At 37.0% G+C, this 9,082-nt stretch overlaps 2 pseudogenes; one reads left to right on the forward strand and one right to left on the reverse strand.

Moving 5' to 3' along the window:
- Positions 1-485: 485 nt before the first annotated feature.
- On the forward strand, positions 486-2,806 carry LOC127445534 (ADP-ribosylation factor-like protein 11; annotated as a pseudogene).
- LOC127444784 (emopamil-binding protein-like) lies at positions 2,667-5,159 on the reverse strand (annotated as a pseudogene).
- Positions 5,160-9,082: the final 3,923 nt, after the last annotated feature.

Consider the following 9,082-nt stretch of genomic DNA (forward strand, 5'->3'; position numbering starts at 1 on the left):
ACAACACTATGTAGGCATCCCTATAAAATATCAAACTACTTCAAAAATAGTGGATACAAGTTATTTATAATTTATGTGTATATGTGTGTGTATGTATATATATATATATAGACCTTATTCAATGGCAGGAACAGTATAAAGCTGTATAAATCTCCTAGATCACATCTGATTTTCCACAACTCGTGTTGTCTGGAGTTCTTTGTCCACTGAATGATCTTGGACAAATGTTTTTCAATGTTTTGTCCACGGAATGATCCAAAAACACTTTAAACTGCAGTCCATTGAAGAGACTGTAAGTATATCCCTCACAGCTTCGTTGTCATTCCCATTAAAAATCAAAGATGGCGCTAGCGTGAATAAGGTCTAATGACTGTCTACAATGGTGAGGGTTAGGTGTAGGCTTTAGAGAAAAGAGCCAATCAGGTAGCGGGGAGTAAGAATCTGGCGGGGGAGTCAAATGACTGCACAACACCGGAACACAGACAGTCAAGTAACAGTTTCCAGGATCTCCAAGACAGCAGGGTGTCCCGCATGAAATGTTGACACACCTGTTTAAAAATGTGGACAAACTCTTCTGGTTGTGTCACACGGTCAGTCTTAAGGTGGTACATTTTCTGTTACAACTCGCATAAGAATACTGTGTCACTTCTGCTTTGCATTCAAAATTACATATTCCCATGGAAACAGAAGTAGAAGAGTAGAAGAGTCCTGTTGGCAGATGCCAGCTCAACCCTGACGAGATACAGACAATGGCATTTATCAAGCCAGGATGGGAGTCTTTCAGTCTAAACAGTTTCGTAAGCCTCCTCAGGTTCTCCTCATGGGTCTTGATTCGGCTGGAAAATCCACTTTATTGTTCAGACAACAGTGAGGTGTCGTGATGGAGACATCGCCTACGGTTGGCTTCAACGTTGCAACTGTAGAGCTGGACAAGAAAACCTCACTGACCGTGTGGGACGTTGGGGGTCAGGGGACTATGAGGCCCAATTGGAGATACTACCTAGAAGGATGCAAGATGCTGGTGTTTGTGGTGGACAGCAGTGACCCTGCCAGAATGGGAGAAGCCCAGAAGGCATTGAAAAAGATTTTGAGTGATGACAATTTAAAAGGAGTTCCTCTGATGGTGCTGGCCAACAAAAAGGACCTGCCAAACTCGTTGACTATCAGAGAGGTGTCTACATTGTTGGAGTTGGACAGTTACACAGATCGAGTGTGGGAGATCCAAGCCTGCAGCGCACTAAAGGGTCTGGGTCTCCCACAAGCTTTTCTCTCTATAGCTAAACTATTACAAAAGTCATGAGGAACAGATACCAGTGTCGTTTACAGAACATTATCTTGCAGGCAATACGAAGAAAAATCCAGTTCAAACATATAGTATATTGACAGCTTTTATTGGATTGCAACCACAAGAAAAGGCAAATGAACAGGTTTGATCATGGTGTTGTTATATTAAAACTGGACTGAAAAACTGATCTGACTAAAATTGAAAGTCAAAAAGCCTTGGTACTATATTTGTGACTGTGTACAGTTTGTATATGCTGTGCATAATGTTATATTTATATGCTTTCATGTTCTGCACTGTAAGCATTATGTGCAGGTAAATCTCAAGAAACCTGTCAAGAGCATGTCTGAGTCATATTTACCCCAATAATAAATATAATTTGCTTGAAAATAAAGCCTATATTTAGGACCATAACGTTTTTATTTGTTGCATTATGATATTAATGTTGTTTATATATCTATATATACAATATACTGTATATAATTATATATAGTGTAAGTACCATTTTAAATATAGCTACCATGTATGATTTAAGTTGTAAAGTATCTATATATTGTGCCAATATTGGTTGCTTTTGGAACATTATGGTTAGGTACCAAACACAGTGTCAAAAAAAGGACTTTGAGAATCTTGTGATACATAAAGTATTATGGGGAAACTCTTTAAAATCATGTGATAAAAAATATTCAGCAAAAGGCTGAGATGCTATTTAATCACTCATATTTTGTAAATTATTTACACATGGAGCTGTAGTGGAATTGCAACGGAATTTGGGTGTAGGGAATAGGGTGACGATACATGAATTGGCAACTATTTATTGTCAGGTGGGACCAGCTTGTGGTTTCTGTCATACTGGATAAGGTAGTTTGGTGCGGATTAGTAGGGAAAGTGGTCCTAGAGCAGTGTAAAAGACTTCTGACATAAGGGCTTCACTGTTTAGTGTAATATGACAATGTAAATTGGTGGCGTAGTGGACTAAAGCACTGAACTGATAAGCAAAAGGTTGTTGGATCAGTTCCTACAACCACCACCATTGTGTCTTTGAGCAAGACACTTAACTCCAGGTGGATTGTCCCTGTAATAAGGGCACTGTAAGTTGCTTTGGATAAAAGTGTCTGCCAAATGCATAAATGTAAATAGTACAAGGAAATGTATGTTGCTATGAGTCTGCAGTTTTGTGTAAATATCCATTGTGTCAAGTTATCTTTACTACCAAAATTATTCAAAGGAACACATTAATAGCTGTTCCTCTAATCCTCTATGTCTGCAATAAATGCATATAATGTATCAACTGCAGTACATTTGATCTCTCTTTCTCTCTATATATCTAATTCAATTAACTTTAAATGGCTAATTGTAATTACCAAAATTATATGGTTAATTACTAATCCATCTTAATCTGATTCCATCTATTCTTCTTTTGATACTGATGCATTCTTCTTAAATCCTTCCATGATTGCCAGAGGAGGAGTCCAGGTACCACCACCCAGATCCCATTAAAGAGCACCAAGTAGACACACAGGTACAGCCAGCTGCTGGTGTTTAGGTTAGGGCTTCTGATTAGCCAGTCTGAACAGAAGGTCATCCAGCCCCCATACAACTCACATACACATAGGGTGATCTAAATAAAGTGCCTGGTTAGAGAGAAATATACACAGTTCATGCAATGAGGTCATGAAACATGGCTTAGGAGGTCAACAGTCCATGGTTGGCCATGTCTCTGATATTTTTAATCTCAAGCAATACATTCTCAGAATTTTAACTGTAGTGTTTGTTTTTAATGATGGCGTAGACTAGAAGCAGGGCCAGTGAGCCATCCAAAACCACAGTCAGAAACTCTAGAGATACTATAGTTGGATCGGAGTACAACCAGCGTTCATCCACATTGCCATATTCCTTCCCTGTGGAGTATTTTTAAATACTAACATGCATTACATGCATATAAGACAAAGCAGCAAATGAACTGTTAAAATAAAGGACAAAGGAAAATTGTAAAAAGCTAAATGGGAGAAAGTTTAGTAGCTTAGGACAGCTAAAAGATCAGGTTGGTAATGGGTTTACGCAATGTTGATTTTCCCATGATTTCAAGCAAAGAGGCACTGAGTTTGAAGGTAGGCCTTAAAATATATCCACAGGCACACCTCCAATTGACACCAATTAGCCTTTCAGAAGCTAATTGTCTAAAGGCAATGTAGCAGCAAATTGTATTTTTTAAAGGTGCACTCAGGAATTTTTTTTTCCTCATTTAAAAACGTTTACTTCAAAAGAAATGAACAGTCATATTAAAACATATGTATAAAATTATGAGTATGATACTCACATGAGATGAAGGCCCCGGTCATAACACTAACCTTATAAAAGTGGTTTTATTCTACATGGAGAGAGTCCCTCATGGGGGCAGCCCTGTTAGGATCACATGACCAGCTGAATACAACTCTATTAATCTCAGTATCTGCTCTGCTATTTGACCTTTAACTCATGGATAAATCATGACTGACTATGAATAGTGAATTTCTACACTGGCAGAGGCAACTGAAAACTATTGAATTTCAATAATGTTCCATTGATGCCCCTAGGTATCAGCGTAAGTCCAAGATGACATAAACACAGAAATTACTGACTGCACCTTTACATTTTCCATTGTTGGGTGAGCATAAATTGTTGGGTAACATCATTATTGTTCAACTGTAGCCACAGGCTGGAAAATTTTGCAATTTCTTAATTTCTGAACAAAATTCTGAAAAACTAAAAATGTTGAAAAAAAAGGTTTTTTTAGGTCCTCCTCAACAGAATCGCCTGTTGTTGTTTTTACTCCACAGCTCTACTAGAGGGGCTACACTGCATTTATTGTTGCTGTATTATGCACAGTACCAAGAATCACCACCAGATATCGCCCTGCAACACCTTAGTCAAACTCTTCTTACGCCTAAACAAATGAAAAGCTGTTCATTGCACAGCACAAGCAAGACAAGACACACGTTAAGACAAAATTTCACTGTATGTGCTGCTATGTAGTAACCCTGCATACTTACACACCTCTGCAATCAGATTGTCAGAGGTTGCAACATTTCCAACGAGTGACATGTAGATGAAGGGTCCCTCCTACATGGTGAAACAGAGGCAAATGTAAGCAGGGATTTAGCTCATTCAATAATTCAGTAATCGTAATGGCAAGATCTTTTGCATGCACTTTCGCACTTACTAGTGTAAAATGAACTATCGCGTCATAAAATAACCACACAAGGATCCACCGATCTACAGTTGAACCCCATTTTTGCGCGAAAGCATAGTCAAGAGCAAACTGCACTGCACAGTCGAGAAGAGAATAAACAGTTACTTCTGTGAAAAATGCAGGTTCTTGCAGCTCATCACCGGCTTTCAGCGGTGTAAAGTAACGAATTACAAACACTCACGTTACTGTAAGTCGTTTTTCCCAGGAATTGTACTTTAAGTAGTTAATTACAAGAATTGTAATTTTATACTTATACTTGAGTACATATTAAGTGCTGTAACTGTATTTTTAATGCGCTACTTTCCCACCGTCTGTTTTCGCTACTTCCCTGTCCTGATTTTATTTTTATCTATCAACATGATTGGCTAAGGAGAGTCTCGTCAAATCAAATCACATGTAAAAAAAAAACTTGAATGGCAGCTGTAGATCTGGCGCCAACTGTTATGGATGTGGAGGATGCCTCAAACACATTTCAACACCTGATCACGGCCGCATCTGAAAGGGCTTTTCACAGTGAAAAAGGCCAATTGCCTGATTGTGTCATGTGAGTTTAACTTGCTCAAGCCAGATATCAGCATTAATCCTGCCTCTAATTTTAAGAAACATATCGAGGTAAATTTCATATTTCTGCTTACTAGATTCCATGTTTATAACATAGCCTGTAATTGAACTATCCATCACTGAAATTATTGGGATGATGTGAGAGATTAAGGCAATGTTATCAATAGGGCTGGGCAATAAAACAATCTTGATGTTTATCTGAAAAAAAAAAAAAAAAGGAGAGAGATGTTCTCAATATCGATGATAAACTTTTGAGTCATTTTCTATATGTAGTCTATGTTCTACATCTAGACCAGGTGTGTTCATTACATCGATTGCGCTAGCAAGACCACCACTGGTTTGTTGATCTAGATGAAATATAAAAGATTGACTTTTTATTTCCTGATGTCTGTAGCTGCGCTCTGTTTGATTGGCAGGCGGCTAATGTGTGTGCGCTAATGCGGTTACGTGCCTCATGGTCAAATACACTTTATAATTCTGCTAATGCCCGTCTTGGTGAGGCATTAATGTAAACGCAGTAGGTTTGGCCTAAAGTGAACGTAAACAGTGGGACAAAAAATCATAATTGCATCAAAATGTTGGACTTGAAGTGTATATGTAACCGAATAGAGCACTGTCTAGTAGGCTATGTCATATAAAGGCTATTAATCAAACAACAATAACAAGGAAACGAGAAAACCACTCACTACTTTTGGCTGAATAACTTGAGTAGCTTTAAAAGTATTAATGTAATAGAATAAAACTAACATTTTTAATAATAATATTTTTTAATAATATTGTTAGTTTTTTTATATATATATATATATAATACCGACCCCTGATGTAGAGAGTGTGTTAATATGTATAATACATTACCAGAAAAGTAGAGATGATAAAATAATTTATAATTATGCTTAGCCTTTATCATGTTTTTTCTAATGCCTGATAGAAAAGTATCAACCTTTGTAGAGCAATACTTCAGGCAGAACATTCCACCAGTAACAAACTTCAGAAAATTGTGCATCATGTATTAGAATGAGAACACAACTATTTCTGGGCTTAAAAGATACAAGAACTAAATTCATGTGGAACATTGTATCTCAAAAGGAGGACAATGCGGCCCCCCATGTGCTACTTAAAGGGATAGTTAACTAAAAAATGAAAATTCTCTTATCATTTAGTCACCCTCATGCCATCCCAGATGAATTTCTTTCTTCTGCATAACACAAGTGAAGATTTTTAGAAGAATATTTCAACTCTGTAAGTCCATACAATACAAGTGAATGGATGCCAAAATTTTGACTTCTCAAAAAGCACATAAAGGCAGCACAAAAGTAATCCATATGACTCCAGTGGTTAAATCCATGTCTTCAGAAGCGATATGATAGGTGTGGGTGAGGAAAAAGATCAATATTTAAGTCCATTTTTGCTAGAAATTCATCTCCCTGCCCAGTAGATGGCGATATGAATGAAGAATGTGAATCATCAAAAACAAAAGAAGAAGAAAGTGAAAGTTTATCTGTCATATCACTTCTGAAGACATGGATTTAACCACTGGGATCACATGGATTAGGCTACTTTTATGCTGACTTAAGTGATTTTTGGAGAAAGTCATACACATCCGGAATGGCATAAGAGTGACTAAATGATGAGAGAATTTAAATTTTTGCCGATGTGGCGCCTGTACCAAACAACTGCTCTTCTCCCTCTATTGTGTGGGACATGACATGCCAAGTGACCCTGCTTTTTTAGTGGGTTTTCATAAAAAACATTTTTTGCATTCCTTGCATTGTTTTGAACATGTTTTATGTGCAACAGTAACTCTCTCTGTCGGCATTAAGGGAAATTTATACCCTACACATAAACTCATTTTAATGTAATTGTTTCATACATTACGATATAAAATGGGTGTCACTGTATTAACAATAACTTTTTCATCTTTTCATTTCTGTAATCATGTCGCCCTTTTGTATTTTTTCCATCAGATTCATGTAGTGTTTACAGTATCATAGATAAGTGATGAATTTTAAAAGTCGTCAGTTACAAACACTTATAAAATACCTATATTTTTTTATTCTTTCTGGCAAACAGCCATAAAAGGGAATGTAAATTACGGTATGTGCGCTACATTTTTTAATTGTAGCATAGAGTTTTTATTATAAAGGGGCATAGCTTTCGCAACTCAGTACTCAATACTCACTACTCATGAGTACTTTTAAAAGAGCTACTCTTTTACTCTTACTTGAGTAGTTTTTAGGACAGGTACTTTTACTCCACTCAAACAACATTTAAGAAGTAACAGTACTTTTACTTGAGTATTATTTTTCAGTACTCTTTCCACCCCTGCACTACACTTTGTAAGAGTGAAGTTATTGAATATTTTTGTAGTATAGCTTTTCGGTGTTGCACTTTGTAGATGGTCCCTGCACACTCCTCTCACAGCTGGCTGCACATACATGTAGAGACCAATGTTATTTGTCCAGCTCGGAGGATAGCTTATTTTGATGAAAATTAGGTTGAAGCTCATTGTCTAACTTACTACGGTTGGAAAGAGGCATCGTTTTTGTTTTAACAAGGTTTTGCTCATGAATTATTGAACCGGGAAGTTCGAATCTGTGAATATAAGCCCAGCTTTACTGAACTACATTATGTACAATACAATACTCAAACCAGCCCGTCTGGCACCAACAATCATGCCACGGTCGAAATCACGGAGATCACAGTTTTTCACAGTCTATATACTATATATAATTAAAGTTGTAAAGTATCACGCCAGTGTTTGTTGCACTGCCTTTATTTTAGCACATTCTGGTTAGGTACCAAACGTATTTTGGCAAAAAAATGAATGAATTTTCAAATTCTGACATTGAGAATATTGTGATACAAAGTTTCATAGGGAAACTTTAAGCAATGAAAACACTTTTCGGCCAAAGGCAAAAACATTTTATCATTCATTTTTATATTATTTACACATGACATGGTAAGGGAATTATACATATTATGTTTACGGCTCTCCCCACTCATTTATATGGTATCCGCAAAGGGTGACTTACTGTTGTAACATGCTAGTTTACCATTTCGCTCTCTTCGTTTGTAGAGCCACAGAGGTTATCTCCACATATATAAAAGAATCTCTGAAGCAGGTGATCCTTAGCACACTCGCGGCCTTAAGAAACAAATCAACAAAACATTTTCTAAACAAAACATTTTTGAAAATGTATCTGCCGATGTGATATTTACAAAATTCTGAATATCAGCCAATTTATCAGCCTCGGCAATATATCGGTCAACCACTAATACAGTTGAAGTCAGAAGTTTACATACACTTAGGTTGAAGTCATTAAAACTCACTTTTTAACCACTCCACAGATTTCATATTTGCAAAAAAATATTTGGCAAGTCATTTAGGACATCTACTTTGTGTATGACATGAGTAATTTTTCCAACAATTGTTTACAAACAGATTGTTTCACTTTTAATTGAATATATCACAATTCCAGTGGGTCAGAAGTTTACATACACTAAGTTAACTGTGCCTTTTATGCAGCTTGGAAAATTCCAGAAAATTATGTCAAGCCTTTAGACAATTAGCTTCTGAAAGGCTAACTGGCTAATTGGTGTCAATTGGAGGTGTGCCTGTGGATGTATTTTAAGGCCTACCTTCAAACTCAGTGCCTCTTTGCTTGAAATCATGGGAAAATCAAAAGAAATCAGCCAAGACCTCCAAAAGTCTGGTTCATCCTTGGGAGCAATTTCCAAACGCCTGAAGATACCATGTTCATCTGTACAAACAATAGTATGCAAGTATAAACACCATGGGACTACACAGCCATCATACTGCTCAGGAAGAAGACACATTCTGTCTTCTAGAGATGAACATAGTTTGGTGCGAACAGTAAAAATTCCCAGAACAATAGCAAAGGACCTTTGGAAGATGCTGGAGGAAACAGGAAGACAAGTATCTATATCCACAGTAAAATGTGTCCTATATCGACATAACCTGAAAGTCTGCTCAGCAAGGAAGAAGC

Source organism: Myxocyprinus asiaticus, chromosome 8, assembly GCF_019703515.2.
Source record: "Myxocyprinus asiaticus isolate MX2 ecotype Aquarium Trade chromosome 8, UBuf_Myxa_2, whole genome shotgun sequence".
Classification (NCBI taxonomy): Eukaryota; Metazoa; Chordata; class Actinopteri; order Cypriniformes; family Catostomidae; genus Myxocyprinus; species Myxocyprinus asiaticus.